General features: G+C 44.4%; 1 long non-coding RNA gene and 1 pseudogene across 1 annotated transcript; both read right to left on the minus strand.

The window, feature by feature from the left end:
* Window positions 1-70: 70 nt before the first annotated feature.
* Window positions 71-23,411, minus strand: LOC127532554 (voltage-gated potassium channel subunit beta-3-like; annotated as a pseudogene).
* LOC127532575 (uncharacterized) lies at window positions 18,037-18,480 on the minus strand. Its single transcript, XR_007940079.1, has 3 exons — window positions 18,193-18,480; window positions 18,081-18,140; window positions 18,037-18,050 (listed from the first exon to the last, which is right to left on the minus strand). It is a non-coding gene; the product is annotated as an uncharacterized LOC127532575 (long non-coding RNA).
* Window positions 23,412-23,613: the final 202 nt, after the last annotated feature.

Consider the following 23,613-nt stretch of genomic DNA (forward strand, 5'->3'; position numbering starts at 1 on the left):
AAGTTTAAATAATTAACTCAATTTAATTGAATTTAAATCCTCTGCTGCCTAAATCTGTTTTATTACCAATAGTCTTCCATACATCAAACCTTCAATAACAATTAATATTGATCAGTTTAATACAGACTGCTGTTGATTCATTATCGATTAATCTGCTGTCACTGATTATTGATTATTCTGCTGTCACTGATTCATTATTGATTAATTTGCTGTCACTGACTGACGATGAATGGCCGTTGCCGATAGTAACGTGAGGTTCTGTGTGATTCTTCAGGTTAATACAAGAATAAATATTTTTGATATGTTTCTGAGTATCTACAGTTTCTGTTCCCATCTCCATGACGACACCCTTCCAATGTCCCTCGTCGTCGTGACGTTTTAAATAAAGTTTTTCTCCTCTTCAGCTTCTTGGCTCCTTCTTGGCGCTTCTTGGTTTCCGAGCAACGTGTCCATCTCTGTGATGAGGGGCGGAGTCAACTGAGACAGAACCTGAGAGACAGGAGATGATGTCATAACTCTAGAACCTCCTGAAATAACTCCAGAACCTCTTGAAATAACTCTAGAACCTCCAGGCATAACTCCAGAACTTTCTGAACTAACTCTAGAACCTCCTGAAATAACTCTTGAAGAACTAACTCTTGAACCTCCCAAAATAACTCTACCTAGAAATCCTGAAATAACTGTAGAACCTCCTGAAATAACTCTAGAACCTCTTAAAATAACTTTAGAACTTCCGGACATAACTCTAGAACCTCCTTAAAATAACTCTAGAACCTTCCAAAATAACATTAGAACCTCCTAAAAGAACTCCAGAACCTCCTAAAACTCCTCTAGAACCTCCTGAAATAACTCTAGAACCTCATAACATGTCTCTCGAACCTCATAAAATAACTCCAGAACCTCCTTTAAAAACTCCAAAATGTTCTAAAAAAACAACTTCTGAACATCCTCAAATAAATCTAGAACGTCCTAAGACACTTCTAGAACCTGCTAATGTTTAGATTAATCTGTCAGTGGAGTAACTGGTCACTTAAAGAGTCTTTGTGGTCGTGGTGTGACTGTGTTGTTACCCTGATAGAACCGAGGTTCTCCAGCAGCTGTTCTGTGTTTGGAGACTCCCAGCAGAACCGAGCTGACTCCTTCGCTTCGAAGACACCAGGCTGCAGACAGGAAATCAGCGGTTAATGTTCTACTGGTTCATGTTCCTGGAGAACTTCCTCAAACTTCTCCTGGTTCTCCATGAAGAATAGTTCTACGTTCTAACAGGTTGATAAACTGGAAAAACTTCGTCACTGCGGACGAAATGTGAATCACTTTAGAATACTCTGTTTACTTGTACTGTGTGTACTCTATGTACTGTGGTTGCCATGGTTACCTATAGCTAGTTGAGCAGCGGTACAGTTCAGTCTATCAGCCAGCAGGTGGAGCTCTTTGATCTTAGTCAGCTGCTTCTTTCCTTCATCACTGTAGAGACGCTCCTTTAGCCAGGCATAGCCCTGGAGACACAATAGATAAACAATAGAAACACAATAGATACACAATAGATACACAACAGATGTGTTTTTGCATATTTCTGTGTGTTTATATTTTTTATTATTGTGTGTATTTCTTTGTATTTATGTGTATTTTTATATACTACTGTAAATTTTGAATGTATTATTGTATATTTTTCTGTGTATATTAGTGTGTATTATTGTGTATTTTAGTGCATTGCTGGGTGTTTTGGGTGTATTCTGGTGCACTTCCGTGCATTTTGGTATATCTTTGTGTATTTTAGTGTACTACCATGTATCTGTGCGTACTTCCCAATGTGATTGTGTACCTTCATGGCGGCCCTGGAGCTCTCAGGGACGCCCTCGTTGTATTTCCCTGTCAGCAGACCACAGGCTAATGGAGACAGTCATGCTCACCCTGAGGAACACAGACCTCATGTTGGACACACTGCTGTCACTGGACATGTCTAAACATGCTAACAGCTGCTAAACCCATCAGACAACCATAAACAACCACACACACCGAACAGCACCTGCATGGTTTACAGGTATTACAGGGTGTACAGGTGAGTGACAGGTAGGGTGTTAGTACCTATCTTGTGGAGAGTTCCGGAGGTGCAGCTCTACTTTGTCTCTCGGAGTAATGATACTCAGCCTGCTCACACACTGGAGGGACCAGGTTGAAACTGACGGAGCGATCGAGTACGCCTCCTGACAGGTGAGACACACAGGTGAAAAACAGGTGACAAAGAGGTGGCATGAACATTCTGCTGCAGCTCAGGACAGTTTGATCATTGATGGTTTGTTACCATGATCTCCACGGCGTTCCAGCGGGATGTTCCCCAGTACATGGCCATCCCTGATCAATCACAAAGGTCATTCGCTACGGACGATCTCTGGAACCAGAACGGGTTTAGATCAGAACATACCTGAAGACACCTGAACACATTATGTTCTCATCTACAGCGCTGACATCCATCAGGATCTCAGTTCTTCAGCCAAACTTTCATCTGGAAGCTCAGATTAATGGAACTATGACTCCTTCTAGACCTCTGATTAGTGGTACTATGACTCCTTCTAGACTCCTGATTAGTGGTACTATGACTTCCTTCGAGACCTCCTGATTAGTGGAACTATGACTCCTTCTAGACCTCCTGATTAGCGGTACTGTGACTCCTTCTGGACCTCCTGATTAGTGGAACTATGACTCCTTCTAGACCTCCTGATTAGCGGTACTATGACTCCGTCTAGACCTTCTGATTAGTGGTACTGTGACTCCTTCTAGACCTCCTCATTAGTGGTACTATGACTCCTTCTAGACCTCCTGATTAGTGATACTATGACTCCTTCTAGACCTTCTGATTAGTGGAACTATGACTCCTTCTAGACCTCCTGGATTAGCGGTACTGTGACTCCTAGACCTCCTGATTAGTGGAACTATGACTCCTTCTAGACCTCCTGATTAGTGGAACTATGACTCCTTCTAGACCTCCTCATTAGTGGTACTATGACTCCTTCTAGACCTCCTGATTAGTGATACTATGACTCCTTCTAGACCTCCTGATTAGTGATACTTTGACTCCTTCTAGACCTCCTGATTAGTGATACTATGACTCCTTCTCGACCTCCTGATTAGTGGAACTATGACTCCTTCTAGACCTCCTGATTAGTGGTACTATGACTCCTTCCAGACCTCCTGATTAGTGATACTATGACTCCTTCCAGACCTCCTGATTAGCGGTACTATGACTCCTTCCAGACCTCCTGATTAGTGGTACTATGACTCCTTCTTGACCTCCTGATTAGTGATACTATGACTCTGAGTTTCTGACCTTCCATCGGCGCGTTGATGTCACTCCTGTTGGCGAAAACGATGTCCACATAGTCCAGCTGTACCTGGACAGAGATCCACGCAGACCTACAACACACACACACACACACACACACACACACACACACACACAACACACACACACAGATGGTCATACCAGCATAATTAATCAACTATTACAGAAACAGGTTTATTTCAGCTCCAAGGACAAAAACTGCAGCTGTCAGTCCATCATGTGAGGTTAGTTGGCCCTCAGGGGCCTCCGTACAGGTCAGCTGTGTTCTACCAGTCCCTCAGTGTCCTCTGCTAGAACTAACAGCTCTGTGTTCGTCAGCCGATTCTACCGTTAGCAAAAACTACAGACACACAAGTCCTCAGGCTGAAGGAAAAACATGACAGGAGAGCAGAGACAGACAAAAACAACCTCCATACAAGATCAGAGAGACAAAAATAACCACAAGGAAACAAGAATAACAACAAAGAGATGCAAAAACACCACAAGAGAAACAAAATGGACACAAAGAGACAGAAAAAACCACAGAGTGACACAAACAACCACAAAGACACCCAACAATCTGAACATGTCCTCTTCTCAGTGTGTCCCCTGCAGGACCTGTCTGTCATGTCCATTAAACATAGTGTTGTGTTGTTGGTCTGTGTGATGGAGGTCTGAGTTGTGGGTTGCTGATGCTGCCGTTCTATGGAAGCGCTGACAGCAGAATTATCTTCTGACCTCCTGAAGGACAAACACTCAGGAGCTGAAGATTAGAGGACTCTGAGGGCTTTACTGGAGCTGGACTATGGAGGAGGTTCCATCAGTGAATCTGGATACTCTCTGGAAACACTGATGGTTAGTGCTGGTTCTCTGTCTGAGAAGACAAGCAGGTCTCTATGGACCGATCATGAGATCCTCTACTCAGTATTCTGTTAGAAGTTCCAGCAGATGTCTGATAAAGCATCAGAAGTCACATCTCTGTGGACAGCGTCAGTCTGATACCTTCGAGTCAGGATCCAGTAAAGAACCTCCTGTTGGTCTCCATCAGTCTGAACGTTTCTTCTTCATAAACTGTTAAACTGTCAGGTTCCTCAGGGTTCCTGATCAACACAACTGTCCAAGTCCAGATTCTGGTTCTGGATTGAGATCTGGACTCTTCCAGAACTTCCACCTGGTTGCCTTTAAACCATCTCTGAGGTTCTGTGACTGTTTCCTTTTATGATGCTGCCTCCACCATACTTCAAATCATGATGCTGCCTCCACCATGCTTCATCATGATGCTGCTCCACCCGTGCTTCATCATGATGCTGCCTCCACCATGCTTCATCATGATGCTGCCACCACCGTGCTTCACATCATGATGCTGCCTCCACCATGCTTACATCATGATGCTGCCTCCACCCGTGCTTCATCATGATGCTTCCACCACCATGCTTCATCATGATGCTGCCTCCACCATGCTTCTCAGTGGGGATGGGTGTGTTGTATGATTGTTCAGTGTTTGGTGTCCATCAAACATATCATCTAGTCTGATGGACATAAAGCTCCATCCTGGTCTCCTCAGACCAAAGAACCTTCTTCCAGGTGTCTTCAGAGTCTCCACATGTCTTCTGGTGAACTCTAGTCCGCATTTAATTGGAGGTTTTTCCTTCAGAATCTTCTCTTTGTCTCCATGAAGCTTTGACTGATGAAGAACAGACAACAGTTGGTGGATGAAACAGTCTGAAGCTGGAACTCCTTCAGAGGAGTCATTTAGTCTTGGTGGCCTCCCTCTCGAGTCTCTTCTCCTTCAGAGGAGTCATTGAGTCTTGGTGGCCCTGTGAGGTTCCATCATTTACATCTTGTATTCAATGTCCACCTCATAGTTTCCAAGTAGATATCAGCTGTGGTTTTTGGTTGTGTTCTTGTTGTTTCGTCTGTAATGTTGTCCAGCAGCAGCCTCAGAGATGCTGCAGCATCAGAGAGTTTCTTTGAGGGTTAAATTTAGCGTTTCAGTGATTTAAGGCAACAGAGCTGTTGGCGCTCTCAGCAGAACGTGATTGATGCTGCTCACAGTGTGTGGTTAGAGTGTGTATCAGTGTGTTAGAGTGTGCACCAGAGTGTGTATCAGAGTGTGTGTGCAGCTGTAATCCAGTGTAGTGTGACTGAGCCTCTTAAAGCCTGGTTGACCTCCAGCAGTCCACAGAGGACACTGACCCACTGCTTGAAGGTAATTAGTCTGACTTCACACCAACACTGCTGAGAGTACTACTGCTACAGTACTATTACTAACAGTACTACTACTACCATGCGATTGCTACAGTACTATTACTACAGTACTACTACTACCATACTACTGCTACAGTACTACTACTACCATGCTACTGCTACAGTCTATTACTACAGTACTACTATGACCATACTACTGCTACAGTACTATTACTACAGCACAACTACTACCATACTACTGCTACAGTACTATTACTACAGCACTACTACTACCATACTACTGCTACAGGTACTATTACTACAGTACTACTATGACCATACTACTGCTACAGTACTATTACTACCATGCTACTGCTACAGTACTATTACTACAGCACAACTACTACCATACTACTGCTACAGTACTATTACTACAGCACAACTACTACCATACTACTGCTACAGTACTATTACTACAGCACAACTACTACCATACTACTGCTACAGTACTATTACTACAGCACTACTACTACCATACTACTGCTACAGTACTATTACTACAGTACTACTATGACCATACTACTGCTACAGTACTATTACTACCATGCTACTGCTACAGTACTATTACTACAGTACTACTATGACCATACTACTGCTACAGTACTATTACTACAGCACAACTACTACCATACTACTGCTACAGTACTATTACTACAGCACTACTACTACCATACTACTGCTACAGTACTATTACTACAGTACTACTATGACCATACTACTGCTACAGTACTATTACTACCATACTACTGCTACAGTACTATTACTACAGTACTACTACTACCATACTACTGCTACAGTACTATTACTACCATGCTACTGCTACAGTACTATTACTACAGCACAACTACTACCATACTACTGCTACAGTACTATTACTACAGCACTACTACTACCATACTACTGCTACAGTACTATTACTACAGTACTACTACTACCATACTACTGCTACAGTACTATTACTACAGTACTACTATGACCATACTACTGCTACAGTACTATTACTACCATGCTACTGCTACAGTACTATTACTACAGCACAACTACTACCATACTACTGCTACAGTACTATTACTAAAGTACAACTACTACCATACTACTGCTACAGTACTACTACTACCATGGTACTGCTACAGTACTATTACTACAGTACTACTACTACCATACTAATACTACAGCACTAATACTACAGTACTATAAATCCAGGACTTCTACTCCAGTGCTGCATCTTTGTAGTTTTAAAGCAGCTGCTTCCTAAGAAAAACACTTTTATCTGACAGCTGTTTGTGTCTCTTGTGGTTGTTTTGTGTCTCTTTGTGGTTGTTTTGTGTCTCTGTGGTTGTTTTGTGTCTGTTTGTGGTTGTTTTGTGTCTCTTTGTGGTTGTTTAGTGTCTCTTTGTGGTTGTTTTGTGTGTCTTTGTGGTTGTTTTATGACTCTGTGGTTGTTTTGTGTCTGTTTGTGGTTGTTTTGTGTCTCTTTGTGGTTGTTTAGTGTCTCTTTGTGGTTGTTAGTGTCTCTTTGTGGTTGTTTTATGACTCTGTGGTTGTTTAGTGTCTCTTTGTGGTTGTTTGTGTCTCTTTGTGGTTGTTTAGTGTCTCTTTGTAGTTGTTTAGTGTCTCTTTGTGGTTGTTTTATGACTCTGGTTGTTTTATGACTCTGTGGTTGTTTAGTGTCTCTTTGTGGTTGTTTGTGACTCTGTGGTTGTTTAGTGTCTCTTTGTGGTTGTTTTGTGTCTCTTTGTGGTTGTTTAGTGTCTCTTTGTAGTTGTTTAGTGTCTCTTTGTGGTGTTTATGACTCTGGTTGTTTTATGACTCTGTGGTTGTTTAGTGTCTCTTTGTGGTTGTTTTGTGTCTCTTTGTGGTTGTTTTGTGACTCTGTGGTTGTTTTGTGTGTCTTTGTGGTTGTTTTGTGTCTCTTTGTGGTTGTTGTGTGTCTGTAGACACACAGAATTGTGGGTAATGTAGGGAGACAGGATAAACAGAAGGTGGATGAATGAAAGCCGGGTTTCAAAGCATAAAGTTTAAGGTTGTTTTACCTTCAATGATGTGTTCCGTGACAACCCTCGCTCTGTCTCCGCCCTGTAAACAAACAAACAAACAAACATTCATGTTAGTGAGTGTCCAGTTGTAAACAAAAGGTAACGTAGGGCATGTTTCTGGTGGTTCTACATCATTGTGGGTCATTCAGAACAAATTCAGAGTTGATCTGGAGGATTCATTTCTCTGTTATTTCTTCCAGTTTTCCCAGCATATGGAGCAGCAGATCCTGATGTGATGATGTGAACATCACAGTTCACCACCAGATGATCAGTGGACCTATCAGCGTGTGGAGCAGCACTCACTGTCCTCCCCAGTAGATCTTGGTGGTCACCACGTAGCTGGACCTCCTGGACAACACACCTCCATCAGTCAGAGCTCAGAGACGAGAAGCAGAGATTGTTCATGAACACATGCTTACCTCCAGCTCTTCTTCTTCAGGATGTTTCCCAGCGTCGTCTCAGCCCTGAAACACAGACTCACTGTCAGAACATCAGTCAACAGGTCAAATCATTAGAGAACATCAGGAACTAGAAAAGCGCAGACCTCCGCCAGGCCATCTGTCTGTCTGTCTGTCTGTTAACAGCATAACTCAAAAAGTCATGGATGCATTTTCACCAAATCTTTATAGAATGTCCAGAAGAGCAAAAGTAACAATCGATTAGATTTTGGAGGTGATCCGGATCACTGTCTGGATCCAGGATTTTTTTGAAGGACTCTGTACCATTGAGAGAGATGGTCCTCTAAAGGTCATCAAGGTTGCAGATGTAAGTTGGAGGTTTAGCAATATACAAATAACTTTTTTGACTAATGTCATATCAATATCATAACAGTCATTGGATGACTTACTTTTAAATTTGAGAACAACATTTACCACTTCCTGCTCAGTTATGGCTGAGAGGAAAAGTGATGATCGATTGTGATTTATGCTTGTATCAGCTTTACGATTTGGAATTTCAGCAGCCAACTGTGGACAATGTTCACAAAATAATTGTTAAAACTATTCACTATCTCATTTATATTATGATGTTCATTTATTTTGGTCAATAAAATATTCTGGATACATTGATTTGGAGCATCTATTTTAATCAAGCTATTTAACGTATCCCAAGTTCTTTAATGTTGTTTTTGTTTTCATATAACATTTTTTATAGTATCACTTTTTGCTAGTTCTTATAATATCGCTTAGTTTATTTTTATATCTTTTATACCTTAATTCTGATTCTACAGTTTTTGACTTGATAAACAACTTATAAAGATTTTTTTTTTCTTGCATTCATTAATCATTCCTTTGTGAGCCATGGGCTTTATTGCTCTTACTCTTCATGAGGTGTTTGTCATACAATGACATGAATATGTCTAAAAACATATCATATGACTTATCAACGTCCACTTCATTGTACACAGGACTCCAATCCTGGAGAGACAGACTATATTCAGGGCGTTGATTGATTCCTCAGTTTTTTTTCCTTTGTAAAGCATTTTGTGGAATTTCCTGTCTTTTTAAGTTCACAGTCAAATAGAGTAAAAACAGGTAGATGGTCAGAGATATCAGATATAAGCAGTCCATTGATAGTTAGGTTTCCCAAAACATTAGTAAAGATGTTGTCAATAATTGTAGCACTATGAGATGTTATTCTGCTTGGTCTAGTTATCACTGGATACAGGGATAAACTATACAGACAGTACCTATCATAAGTATTCACCTCCTTTGATGTTTTACCCTTTTATTGCTTTCATAAATCAATCATGGTCAATAAAATTAGCTTTTTAACAAAAAATTATTGGAAAAAACTCTTTAATGTCAAAGTGAAAACAGATTTCTATAAAGTAATGTTAATGAAAGAAAATTATATAAATGAAAATAATTGTTTGCATAATTATTCACCCCCTTTTTAATTTAATGGTCTAATTCAATAGAGGTCCATCAGATTGTTGCCATAGTCTCACAATCAGTGAACTGAAGATCACCTGAGTGGTGTGGGTGTGTTTCAAGTGACTGAGTTGTAAAACAGCTGTCTGAAGGGTCCAGAGAGTGGTTGATCAGTATTCCTGGATACCATTACACCATGAAGACAGAAGAACACTCTAAGCAACTCAGGGAAAGGGTTACTGAGAAGTACAATTCAGGGGATGGTTACAAAAACATTTCCAAGGCACTGAACATCCCCCGGAGTTCAGTGAAATCAATTATCAAGAAATGGAAGGAATATGGCACTTGTGTGAATCTGCCTAGATCAGGCCGTCCTCGTAAACTGAGTGACCTACAAGTAGGAGACTAGTGAGAGAAGCCACCAAGACCCTACAACTACTCTGAAGGAGTTACAAGCTTCAGCTGCTGAGATGGGAGAGACTGTGCATGTAGCAACTGCTGCCCGGGTTCTTCACCGCTCAAAGCTTTATGGGAGAGTGGCAATGAGAAAGCCACTGTTGAAGAAAAGTCATATTAGATCTGGACTAGAGTTTGCCAAAAAGCACGTGGAAGACTCCATGGTCAAGTGGAAGAAGATTCTTTGGTCTGATGAGACCAAAATTGAGCTTTTTGGCCATCAGACAAGACGTCATGTTTGGAGGAAACCAAACACTGCACATCACCAAAAACACACCATCCCCACTGTGAAGCATGGTGGTGGCAGCATCATGCTGTGGGGATGTTTCTCAGCAACTGGACCTGGAAGGCTTGTAAAGATAGAGGGCAGAATGAATGCTGCAAAATACACTGAAATCCTGGTGGACAATCTTTCTCAGTCTGCAAGAGAACTACGTCTTGGGAGAAGATTTATTTCCAGCAAGACAATGATCCAAAACATACTGCAAAAGCTACACAGGAATGGTTAAAAAAGAACCAGGTAAATGTTCTGGAGTGGCCCAGTCAAAGCCCAGACCTCGATCCTATAGAGAATTTGTGGCTGACTTGAAAAGGGCTGTTCATGCCCGATACCCGCGCAACCTGACAGAGCTTGAGCAGTTTTGCAAAGAAGAATGGAGCAAAATTGCAGTGGGCAGATGTGCAGACTGACTGAGACCGATCCACACAGACTCACTGCTCTGATGCAGCCAAGGTGATCTACTAAATACTGACTGGAAGGGGGGGATAATTATGCAAACAATTATTTTTATTTATATCATTTTCTTTCATTAACATTACTTTATAGAAATCTGTTTTCACTTTGGACATTAAAGAGTTTTTCCAAATAATTTTTTTTTTTAAAAAGCTAAATTTTATTGACCATGATTGATTTATGAAAGCAATAAAAGGGTAAAACATCAAAGGGGCTACTGTAAAAAGGATCATATAAATAATATGATACTCTAATAATAAGCTAAATAATATAATATTCTGGGCTGCTCAGCGGCGTAGTGGTTAGCACTTCGCCTTACAGCAAGAAGATCCCCGGTTCAAATCCCAGCCTGGGATCTTTCTGCATGGAGTTTGCATGTTCTCCCTGTACATGCGTGGGTTTTCTCCGGGTACTCCGGCTTCCTCCCACAGTCCAAAAACATGCTGAGGTTAATTGGTTACTCTAAATTGTCCGTAGGTGTGAATGTGAGTGTGATTGTGTGTCTGTATATGTAGCCCTGTGACAGACTGGTGACCTGTCCAGGGTGTCCCCTGCCTTCACCAGAGTCAGCTGGTATAGACTCCAGCACCCCCCATGACCTAGTGAGGATAAGCGGTGTATAGAGAATGGATGGATATAATATTCTAATAATATAAATGATACAGTAAAAAAATAATATAACTATATAATAATTATACATAAATAATATCATAAATAATAATAATATAATGATAATAATAATAATAATATGAAACACCAGAATATGATAAAATGTCAGTAACTCCTCATGAGAGACAGACAGACAGACAGACAGACAGACAGGTGTACAGACAGACAGACAGACAGACATGGGGGCAGCATGGCTCAGTGGGTAGAGTGGCCGTCTTGTAACTGGAGGGTTGCGGTTCAATCCTCGGCCCGTCGTGCTCATGTTGAGGTGTCCCTGAGCAAGACACCTAACCCCGAATTGCTCCTGATGGGTCGTGGTTAGCGCCTTGCATGGCAGCTTCTGCCATCAGTGTGTGAATATGTGAATGTGACGTATCATGTAAAGCGCTTTGGATAAAGGCGCTATATAAATACAACCATTTACCATACACAGGCAGACAGACAGACATACAGGCAGACAGACAGACAGGTGTACTGTACCTGCCTGAAGCGTACACCTCTGCTGTGTCAAACAGATTCACTCCACTGTCATAGGCCACCGTCATCACACTCTCTGCCATCTAGAGCCAATCAGAGACGAGGATCAGTTAATGCACACACACACACACACACACACACACACACACACACATGTTTGTTTTTCTATACCGGTGGGGACTTACCATTGACTCCCATTCATATCTAACTCCTAACCCTTACCCTAACCCTAACCTTAACCATCACCAAATCAATGCCTAACCCTAAACAAACGTTTTTGCACTTTTACATTTTTATTAACAACAATATGGCCAAGAAAACGGTGTTGCCACCCGTGGGGACCTCATTTTAGGTCCCCACCGTAAGACAAGTCCCCACCTTTATAGCAAATAGTCAGGTCAAAGTCCCCACCGGTATAGCAGAAACAAGTACACACACACACACACACACACACACACACACACACACACACACACACACAGTAACACACAGACACACACACGCACTCATTACCTCATCAGATATCTGAGAGCCAAATGTCACCCAAGTTCCTGAAAAAGAGCAACACGGTCTCACGGGGATTCGTGAAACTGTTACGTAAATTTTTTGTTTCTTTTTCGTGCGCACCAACACGATTTCGTCATGTTTTTCGTGCCGCTCACCACGACATGTTTTTCGTGTTGCTCACAACGAAACCCGCTGTGGTAATCACAGCTGAAAGTGGTTTATACCGGCGGATTCATGACGATCTAAGCTGTCCATCGGCGTATACTGCTTGTGTGATCGCGTTTGCGGCCGCGGCCGCCGGACATTCTTGAAATTCCTATGCAAATTGGGAAAAAAAAAAAAAAAAAAAAAAAAAAAAAAAAAAAGGTAAGTGTACCACCGGGTTATGGTTATGGTTAGGGTTATGGTTAGGGACGATGTCATGCAAAATATAGCGTTGGATTCGCCATGGTTTTACATTAAAAATATAATACACACATTCGTTTGAAATACGTTCTGGGTGGCACGAAAAGTCCGCCGTTTAAAATACATTGGTGCGCATTTCGTGGTGAGCGGCACGAAAAACATGACGAAATCGTGTTGGTGCGCACGAAACCGAAACAAAAACTTACGTGACAGTTTCACGAATCCTCGTGAGATCGGGCTGAAAAGAGACAGAAAGTGTTATTGTGCATTGTTGTGTACTAGTGTGTGTATTGTGTGTATTTTGGGTGTTGTTGTGTACTAGTGTGTGTATTGTGTTCATTTTTGTGCACTAGTGTGTGTTGTTCTGTACTATTGTGTATTGTTGTGTACTAGTGTGTGTATTGTGTGTATTTTTGTGCACTAGTGTGTGTATTTCTGTGTATTTTTGTGTACTATGGTGTGTTGCTGTCTTACCCAGTCCCAGGCAGGACACTCTCAGTCCAGATTTTCCCAGATTTCTGAAAACAAATCAATTAATCAGTTCATCAATCAATCAGTGTAGTCATTTTAATGTAACCATGTGCTCCCAGTCTGTTAGCCTGTTAGCCTGTTAGCTTCATATTCCTGTTAGCCTGTTAGCTTCATAGTCCTACTAACCTGTTAGCCTGTTAGCTTCATATTCCTGTTAGCTTCGGAGCTTGTAAAGCAATAATGCTGTTAGCTTGTGAGTTTGTTAACTTCTAAGCTTGTTAACTTCTGAACCTGTTAGCTTTTGCGTTTGTTAGCATCTAAAATTGTTACCTCGATGCCTGTTAGCTTCTATACCTATCACCATGTTAGCATCTCAGCTTGAGTGCTTTTGAGCCTTTAAAGCAATTATCTGATTAGCTTCTGAGCTCGATATTTCCTGCATCTGTTAGCTTCTCAAAATCTTAGCATCTTAGCCTGTTAGCTTCTGAGTTTTTAGGTTCTCATCATGTTAGCTTCTGAGCACGGATTACCTTGTTAGCCTCTCAGTTTGTTAGTTTCTGTTTTAGTTAGCTTCTATTTTTTTGCTCGTCAATATGTTAGCTTCTAAGTCTGTTAGCTTCCATGCTTAGTAGTTTCTCATCATGTTAGCTTCAGCGCTTTGTAGCTTCTTAGTCTGTTCATTTCTGAGTATTTGATGTATTAGTCTGCTAGCTACTAAGCTACTCAACCTATTAGCCAGTTAGCTTCTGAGCTAGTCAATTTGTTAGCCTGTTAGCTTCTGAGCTAGTCAACCTATTAGCCAGTTAGCTTCTGACCTTATCTTGTGAACTGGTGTCTGAGCTTTTAAGCTCTGATAAAACTGTTAATGTAGGTGATTTTATTTCATGTCTGATTGTTGTTCTTTTTAATTTTTATTTTTTCATTTCATTTCTATTTTTAATTGCATTTATGTATTGTCTTCTCTGTTTTTAAGTCTTGTGAAGCACTTTGTGTTATTCTGCATGAAAAGTGCTATACAAATAAATAAAGTTTGAAGTTTTGAAGTTTGATTTGAATATTCTGTGAAAATAAAACAGTTAGCTAGCTAACTAGCTAGCTAGTACAGCACTTCATGAGCTGTCGACTTCCTGTAGTTTCACATGTTGTTATAAAACGTGTTTTCTTTGCTCTGATTGTTGCTGTGACCTAAAACACCAATACTCGACATGTGTGATGGATTCAGACCGACTGTTAGCACCGGGCGCTAACAACACCTGCAGCAGCTGTGCATGATGGGAGATGTGGCCCAGCTGTCCACTCAGCCTCAGCAGAGTGTGATTACAGAGCGTCCAATCAGAGCTGTAATCAGAGTACTGTCTGGTGGAGGTCAGCGCTGATTAACAGCAGATGTTCCAACATCAGCTCAGCTTCGACAGAAAACAACAAAAGCAGCTTCAGACGTCAAACGGATGCTAAAAATACAGATGCTGGTGATTCATGTTCCCAGACTTCAGACACTCCAACGTTTAAAATAAAACCAATAATCTGAAAATAACCTTCCATCAATACAGCTGTAATCAGATTACTGCACAGTTACTGAGTCTGAGTCCATGAAGAGACCAGATAGAGGAGCTGGTCTCAGATGGTTGGACCAGACCAGGACCACCACAGTGGAGACATGGTCCTGACAGAAGCACGGAGGTGGAGGTATCATCACATGGGGCTGCATGTTGGTAAAGCTTCGGGATGCAGCATGAATGCATCGACTCACTGCTGTACACCAGAACATGATCCACCCCGAGTCATTAAGGTACAGGTCCAAGTCCAGGTCAGCAAATCACAGTCTGAGTCCAGCGTTTGTCCAGATCTGATTACAAGTCAGTAACATCCACTCTAAGCCGAGTCCAACCAAGTCATCAGTGTTAGTGTCCAAGTCATCAGTGTTAGTGTCCAAGTCATCAGTGTTAGTGTCCAAGTCCAGGTTTTAGATGTTTGTGTCTTAACCTTTCATGTTCATGTTAGAATCCTAGTCACTGATGTCAGTGGCCGAGTCCAAGTCACTGATGTTAGTATCCACTTTCAAGTCATTTCTGCTGAATCTTCAAGTCCAAGTCTCAGGTTGGTGTCAGTGGAGTCCAAACAACAGAAAGTAACTCTGACCCAAGTCCTCAGAGTTCACAGCGAGTCCAAGTCGTCCAAGTCCAGGATGGAGTCCTGAATACTTCAGAGTCACACTCTGGGTCGTCAATATCTGATAAACGAGTGTGTTGTAGGCGAGTATCAATATCTGATCATCAATATTTAACAGCTCATCAATATTCAGCAGTCACCTGATCAGCCCCACACACACCAGTACAAGATCAATACCTGATCAATGGCTCTGATCAGGTAGAGTCGATGACTAGCACGTCCTCATTCAACCTCTACAACACACACACACACACACACACACACACACACACACACACACACACACACACACACACACACACACACACACACACAGTAACTCTAACATGTAACCTGACCCCTCCTCTACCTGTCGGGTCATGTGACCTCTCCTGTCACTCTCACTCTCTCACCTGTACTTCATGTTGCTATGACGACCCGGGGCCTCCTTCATGTGGGCGTGGCCCAGCAGGGTCAGCCTGCCAACGGGTTCCGCCCTGACCTTTGACTGACAGGCGGTCCCGGTGCTGGCCGCTGCCGCCGCCCTCCGCTCCTTCAGCTGATGCTCGCTGGAGCCGCCTCCCCCTCCCCCTCCCACGTTGCACGCGATGGAAACCTGCATCCCGGCGGCCCCGTTAACCGGCCCCGTTAACCGGCGGAACGAGCTGAGCGGCTCTAGAGTGTCAGAACATGACGAGCAGCCCGCCGCTGCCGCCGAGGTCTCCAGTCGCTACGGTGACGGCGGGAAGAAGTCATGAGCGGGACGTCAGGTTGGAGTCAATCAGCCAATCAGAGACGAGCTTATCCAGTGTCCCGGTGGAGGACGTCCTGCTGCTGCAGCGGAGGAAGAGGACTAACGGCGGAGAGCGGTCAGTCTGCAGACCGGAGACCGGAGCTCCTCCTCCTACCGTCAGCTGAGAGGAGACGGAGGAGGAGGGACTGATCTCACCTGGAATATGTATATATACACCTGAAGAATATATAGCCTACCTGGAATACATAATACATGGATACGCCTGAAATATATATATATATATATATGTATATGTGTGTATATATATATGTGTGTGTGTGTGTGTGTGTGTGTGTGTCCAAAAAGAATGAACCGATTTCATTATGAAATATTTTAATAAAGAAAAGCAACAGAAAACTCCTCCAGCATTCAGTCAGCTTTTATTTGATGTTTAATGTCATGGAATGATGGAATAACAGCAGTGATGAAGTCAGTGGATCATGATCTGCTGGTAAATGTCTGGGAGGAATCCTCTGATGCTGCAGATGGAGGCCACACTGAACTCTTATAAGACAGGAAATTAAAGTTAAATGTGAGTAGAATAATTGTGACCTGGCTGGACTTTTCTGTTGCTTTTTCTGTGTTCCTATAGAGAACCGTTCCTCCCCCACTCTGCTGCTCCTGTCCCTCAGTCAGTGGATGGTTGGAGGAGCAGCAGCAGCAGCAGCAGCAGCAGCAGCAGCAGTAGTAGTAGTAGTGGCAGTGTTAGCAGCAGCATTAGCTACAGTGTTAGCAGCAGCATGTAGATGTGAGCTGAGACTCGGTGAGATGCCTGAGGCTGAGGGTTCGTAACTAATGTGACTTCCAGTCACTGCAACGATGCTATTCATCACTGTCTGATCTCTGAGCTGATCCATGGTTCAGGGAGCTCCACTAGAACCTATAAAAGATTATAGGAACCTATAAGATCATCATAACCTATAGAAGATCATCTAGAACCTCTACAAACTACTCTAGAACCTATAGAAGCTCCTCTAGAAGCTCCTGTTCTAGCGTTTCTATTGGTTCTTCTGTTTCTAGAGTTGAAGTCTGAACATTGACTCTGATCAGTCCGTCTGTGTGACATCAATCAGTTTATTGATATATTGATTCTGTATCAGTTCTGGGTGCTGCTGTTTAGAAGTAATAGTACTGCATTTACACGTTTATAATGTGTTTATACTTACTAGTACTGTGTACTTATGTTTAGGAGTACTGGTATGTGTAAAGATGTATTTGTACTTTGTTTAGAAGAATTAACACCTTTTGTAAGTATTAATACTGTGTTTATGTGTATTAGTACCTTGTTTATGTATTTCAGCACTACATTTGTGTGTATTAATACTTCATTTGTGTGTATGAGTGGCAGCTGGAGATGAAGCTGACTCAGCTTTCACTCTGCTGTGGAAAAAGATCCACAGACACACAGTACACACATAGTACACACAATACACACAGTACACACACAGTACACACAATACACACAGTACACACACAGTACACACAATACACACAGTACACACATAGTACACACACAGTACACACATAGTACACACACAGTACACACAGTACGCATAGAATACACATAGTACACTCTCTGTACACACACACTACACACATAGAACACACACAGTACACACTCTGTACACACAGAACACACATAGAACACACATAATACAAACTCTGTACACACTGAACAGACTCTGTACACACATAGAACACACTCAGTACACACTGAGCTGGGGAACAACTGGAGCAGAAAGGCTTCAACATCAGAATCATGACTCAGTAGTTTCAGGAGCCAATCAGAATCAGCCGAGGAAACACACTGTAGACCAGCTGTACTCCAGTTTAACCAGTACCACCAGTATAACTAACACCTAATAAACCAGTACCACCAGTATAACACCTAATAAAACCAGTACCACCAGTATAACACCTAATAAAACCAGTACCACCACTATACCACCTAATAAAACCAGTACTACCAGTATACAACCTAATAAAACCAGTACTACCAGTATACCACCTAATAAAACCAGTACCACCAGTATACCACCTAATAAAACCAGTACTACCACCTAATAAAACCAGTACTACCAGTATACCACCTAATAAAACCAGTACTACCAGTATACAACCTAATAAAATCAGTACCACCAGTATAACTGCAGGTGTGAAACCAGTACTACCAGTATAAGCAGCAGTAGTGTGGTGGCTCCCTCTGGTGTCCTCTGGGTGTAACTGCAGCATTTAGTTCATCATCATGTATCAGCAGCTACACACAAATTACACCATGTCTCACCTCTCTCTCCCATCTCTCCCCCGTCCCCCCCTCCATCTCACCTGTCTCTCCTCTGTCCGCTGTGTCTCTCCCCCGTCCCCCCGTCCCCCCATCTCACCTGTAGGTCATGCTGCTGTGCTCCATGGTGACATCACACTCCTTCAGGTATATCTCCAGTCTCCGTCTCTCCATCAGTCTCCTTGCTGCTTCCAGGATTTGGGACGCCAGCGCAGACTCTTCCTTCTCCTTGGCGTCTTTCTTGGAGTCATTTTTTTCGGTTTTCCCAGAATTCCCTCTGTTGACTTTGGGCTTCTTGTTGAATCCATACAGCTCCTCCACCGAGAACTTGGTGGATTTTCCTGCGGCCGCTGACGGTCCAACGGCGGCTCCGGCTCCTGAGGCTCGTCCTGCAAACATGGCTGACCTGAGGGACAAACAGGCTAATGTTAGCGCTGGGAGCTAACACATAGCTAACAGGGAGCTAACATGCAGCTAACAGCAAGCTAAACAGGGAGCTAACTGGGAGCTAACATGGAGCTAACATAGAGCTAACAGGGAGCCAAAAGGGGAGCTAACAGAAAGCTAAACAGGGAGCTAACTGGGAGCTAACATGAAGCTAGCATAGAGGTAACAGGGAGCTAACTGGGAGCTAACATGGAGCTAACAGGGAGCTAACATAGAGCTAGAAGGGGAGCTAACAGAAAGCTAAACAGGGAGCTAACTGGGAGCTAACATGGAGCTAACATAGAGCTAACGGGGAGCTAGAAGTGGAGCTAACAGAAAGCTATACAGGGAGCTAACTGGGAGCTAACATGGAGCTTACAGGGAGCTAACATAGAGCTAACAGGTAGCTAACATAGAGCTAACAGGGACCTAACAGGGAGCTAACATGCAGCTAACATGGAGCTAACAGGGAGCTAACATGGAGCTAGAAGGGGAGCTAACAGAAAGCTAAACAGGGAGCTAACTGGGAGCTAACATGGCGCTAACATAGAGCTAACAGGGAGCTAGAAGGGGAGCTAACAGAAAGCTAGACAGGGAGCTAACTGGGAGCTAACATGAAGCTAGCATAGAGCTAACAGGGAGCTAACATAGAGCTAACAGGGAACTAACAAGGAGCTAACATAAAGCTAACATGGAGCTAACAAGGAATTACCATGGAGCTAACAGGGAGATGACATGGAGCTTACAGGGAGCTTGAAAGGAGCTAACAGAGGGCTAACAGGGAGCTAACATGGAGCTAACAAGGAGATAACATGGGGCTAACAGGGAGCTAACATTGAGCTAGCAATGAGCTAATGGATCCAACAAGGAGCTAGACTGAGTGGGTACCAGCTAGCTAGCTAACTAAAATGCTGCTCACGCATTAAAATCGTTCCACAATACAACAACATTCCAGTCGTACCGCGTCAGACTGTCCTCATACAGGTAGTGAAGGAACATGTCAGCTATTTTTACAGTAATCATGAGGTCAGGACTGTAGCAGGTCTGGAGTACGTCAGGGACCCTGCTATCGGTTAGCTTAGCAATTAGCTTCTAGCTGCTTCCAGCTCAGCAGCACAGAGGTTTGGAGCAGGTTCTGGTGGGTTCATGAGGGTTTGGACCGGGTTTTACAAAGTTTGGGGCAGGGTCTGAAAGGTTTAAAGTAGGTTTTGGAAAGATTAAAATTGGTTTTGGATGGATTGGAGCAGATTTTAAATGGTTTGGGGCAGGTTTTGGAACATCTGGAGCAAATTTTAATAAGTCAATAAGGTTTTGGATCGGGTTTTGGAAAGTTTGGGGAAGGGTCTTTAAAGTAGGTTTTGGACGGTTTGAAAAGCAGGTTTTTAGTGGCATCTGGAAGTTCTGAAGTAGGCTTTGGAAAGATCAAAGCTGGTTTGGAATGGATTGGAGCAGGATCTAAAAGGTTTGAAGCAGCTTTTTGAAAGGTTTGGAACAACATATGACAGGTTATTGAGAGCTTGGAGCAGGTTTTGGAAGGCTTGGAGCAGGATGTGAAAGGTTTAAAGTAGGTTTTGGAAGGCTTGGAACAGCATGGGACAGGTTATTGCATTTTAAACAGGTATTGGAAGGTCTGAAGGAGAGTCTGGAGGGTTGGAGCAGGTTTTGAAAGGTACTGAAAGGTTTGGAGGAGGTTTTGGAAGGTATTGGGGGGGTTTGGAGCAGGTATTGGAAGGTTTTGGAGGTCTGGAACAGGGTCTGGAGGGTTTTTCAGGGTTTGTTTTCTCGTCATACCTGAGCTGATGCTGACTCCTGATGTGTGTCCACCTCCGTCTGTCTGTTTACGTCTGCTGCTGCTGCTCTCATATTAATCCTGTTGGCGTAATCCCACCAATCACAGCACAGATACCACATCTGTCTGTCTGTCTCTAAATTGTCTGTCTGTCTGACAGGATTTAGAAACCAAAATACCAAATCTGTACACATATGCTGAACACAAACCACATTTATCCTGCTGTAATCTGACACACACACACACACACACACAGAGAGAGAGAGAGAGAGAGACAGAGAGAGAGAGACAGAGAGAGAGAGCAGATTAAACTGTTTCAACAACTGTCCTCATCAACTGTCCACCTCATAGTAATCGGATTACTTCTGTTTCTGGTATCACATTGCTAACAAGAAAAGCTCTTAGAGAGCTCAGTCCCCCTCCAAGGCTGCTCAGTCCTCCTCCAAGGCTGCTCAGTCCTCCTCCAAGACTCCTCAGTCCTCCTCCAAGGCTGCTCAGTCCTCCTCCAAAGCTGCTCAGTCCTGTTCCAAAGCTGCTCAGTCCTGTTCCAAAGCTGCTCAGTCCTCCAAAGCTGCTCAGTCCTCAAAAGCTGCTCAGTCCTCCTCCAAGGCTCCTCAGTCCTCCTCCAATACTCCTTAGTCCTCCTCCAAGGCTGCTCAGTCCTCCTCCAAGGCTCCTCAGTCCTCCTCCAAAGCTGCTCAGTCCTCCTCCAAAGCTCCTCAGTCCTCCTCCAAGGCTGCTCAGTCCTCCTCCAAGGCTCCTCAGTCCTCCTCCAAAGCTGCTCAGTCCTCCTCCAAAGCTCCTCAGTCCTCCTCCAAGACTCCTCAGTCCTCCTCCAAGGCTGCTCAGTCCTCCTCCAAAGCTGTTCAGTCCTCCTCCAAAGCTCCTTAGTCCTCCTCCAAAGCTCCTCAGTCCTCCTCCAAGGCTCCTCAGTCCTCCTCCAAAACTCCTTAGTCCTCCTCCAAGGCTGCTCAGTCCTCCTCCAAGGCTCCTCAGTCCTCCTCCAAAGCTGCTCAGTCCTCCTCCAAAGCTCCTCAGTCCTCCTCCAAGGCTCCTCAGTCCTCCTCCAAGGCTCCTCAGTCCTCCTCCAAGACTCCTTAGTCCTCCTCCAAGGCTGCTCAGTCCTCCTCCAAGGCTCCTTAGTCCTCCTCCAAAGCTGCTCAGTCCTCCTCCAAGACTCCTTAGTCCTCCTCCAAGGCTGCTCAGTCCTCCTCCAAAGCTGCTCAGTCCTCCTCCAAGGCTGCTCAGTCCTCCTCCAAGGCTCCTCAGTCCTCCTCCAAGGCTGCTCAGTCCTCCTCCAAGACTCCTCAGTCCTCCTCCAACGCTCCTCACTCCTCCTCCAAGGCTGCTCAGTCCTCCTCCAATGCTCCTCAGTCCTCCTCCAAGACTCCTTATTCCTCCTCCAAGGCTGCTCAGTCCTCCTCCAAGGCTCCTCAGTCCTCCTCCAAGGCTCCTCAGTCCTCCTCCAAGACTCCTCAGTCCTCCTCCAACGCTCCTCAGTCCTCCTCCAAGACTCCTCAGTCCTCCTCCAAAGCTGTTCAGTCCTCCTCCAAAGCTCCTCAGTCCTCCTCCAAGGCTCCTCAGTCCTCCTCCAAGGCTCCTCAGTCCTCCTCCAAAACTCCTTAGTCCTCCTCCAAGGCTGCTCAGTCCTCCTCCAAGGCTGCTCAGTCCTCCTCCAAAGCTGCTCAGTCCTCCTCCAAGGCTGCTCAGTCCTCCTCCAAGGCTCCTCAGTCCTCCTCCAACGCTCCTCAGTCCTCCTCCAAGACTCCTTAGTCCTCCTCCAAGGCTGCTCAGTCCTCCTCCAAAGCTGTTCAGTCCTCCTCCAAAGCTCCTTAGTCCTCCTCCAAAGCTCCTCAGTCCTCCTCCAAGGCTCCTCAGTCCTCCTCCAAAACTCCTTAGTCCTCCTCCAAGGCTGCTCAGTCCTCCTCCAAGGCTCCTCAGTCCTCCTCCAAAGCTGCTCAGTCCTCCTCCAAAGCTCCTCAGTCCTCCTCCAAGGCTCCTCAGTCCTCCTCCAAGGCTCCTCAGTCCTCCTCCAAGACTCCTTAGTCCTCCTCCAAGGCTGCTCAGTCCTCCTCCAAGGCTCCTTAGTCCTCCTCCAAAGCTGCTCAGTCCTCCTCCAAGACTCCTTAGTCCTCCTCCAAGGCTGCTCAGTCCTCCTCCAAAGCTGCTCAGTCCTCCTCCAAGGCTGCTCAGTCCTCCTCCAAGGCTCCTCAGTCCTCCTCCAAGGCTGCTCAGTCCTCCTCCAAGACTCCTCAGTCCTCCTCCAACGCTCCTCACTCCTCCTCCAAGGCTGCTCAGTCCTCCTCCAATGCTCCTCAGTCCTTCTCCAAGACTCCTTATTCCTCCTCCAAGGCTGCTCAGTCCTCCTCCAAGGCTCCTCAGTCCTCCTCCAAGGCTCCTCAGTCCTCCTCCAAGACTCCTCAGTCCTCCTCCAAGGCTCCTCAGTCCTCCTCCAAAGCTGTTCAGTCCTCCTCCAAGGCTCCTCAGTCCTCCTCCAAAGCTGCTCAGTCCTCCTCCAAGACTCCTTAGTCCTCCTCCAAGGCTGCTCAGTCCTCCTCCAAAGCTGTTCAGTCCTCCTCCAAGGCTGCTCAGTCCTCCTCCAAGGCTCCTCAGTCCTCCTCCAAGGCTGCTCCGTCCTCCTCCAAGGCTGCCCAGTCCTCCTTCAAACCTGTTCAGTCCTCCTCCAAGGCTGCTCAGTCCTCCTCCAAGGCTGCTCAGTCCTCCTCCAAGGCTGCTCCGTCCTCCTCCAAGGCTGCTCAGTCCTCCTCCAAAGCTGCTCAGTCCTCCTCCAAGGCTCCTCAGTCCTCCTCCAAGGCTGCTCAGTCATATCATTTAATACTGATGAAATCTTGAAAAAGTCCATGGCAGAAATCACAGTGCTATAGAATGTGACCATTTAATACAGATGAACCCACTGTGACAGGAGGATGTTTTCCTCCTGGCCACTGTGAGGCGCTGTGCCAGCAGTGTGTGTACCTTAGTGTG

Source organism: Acanthochromis polyacanthus, chromosome 24, assembly GCF_021347895.1.
Source record: "Acanthochromis polyacanthus isolate Apoly-LR-REF ecotype Palm Island chromosome 24, KAUST_Apoly_ChrSc, whole genome shotgun sequence".
NCBI classification, from domain to species: Eukaryota; Metazoa; Chordata; class Actinopteri; family Pomacentridae; genus Acanthochromis; species Acanthochromis polyacanthus.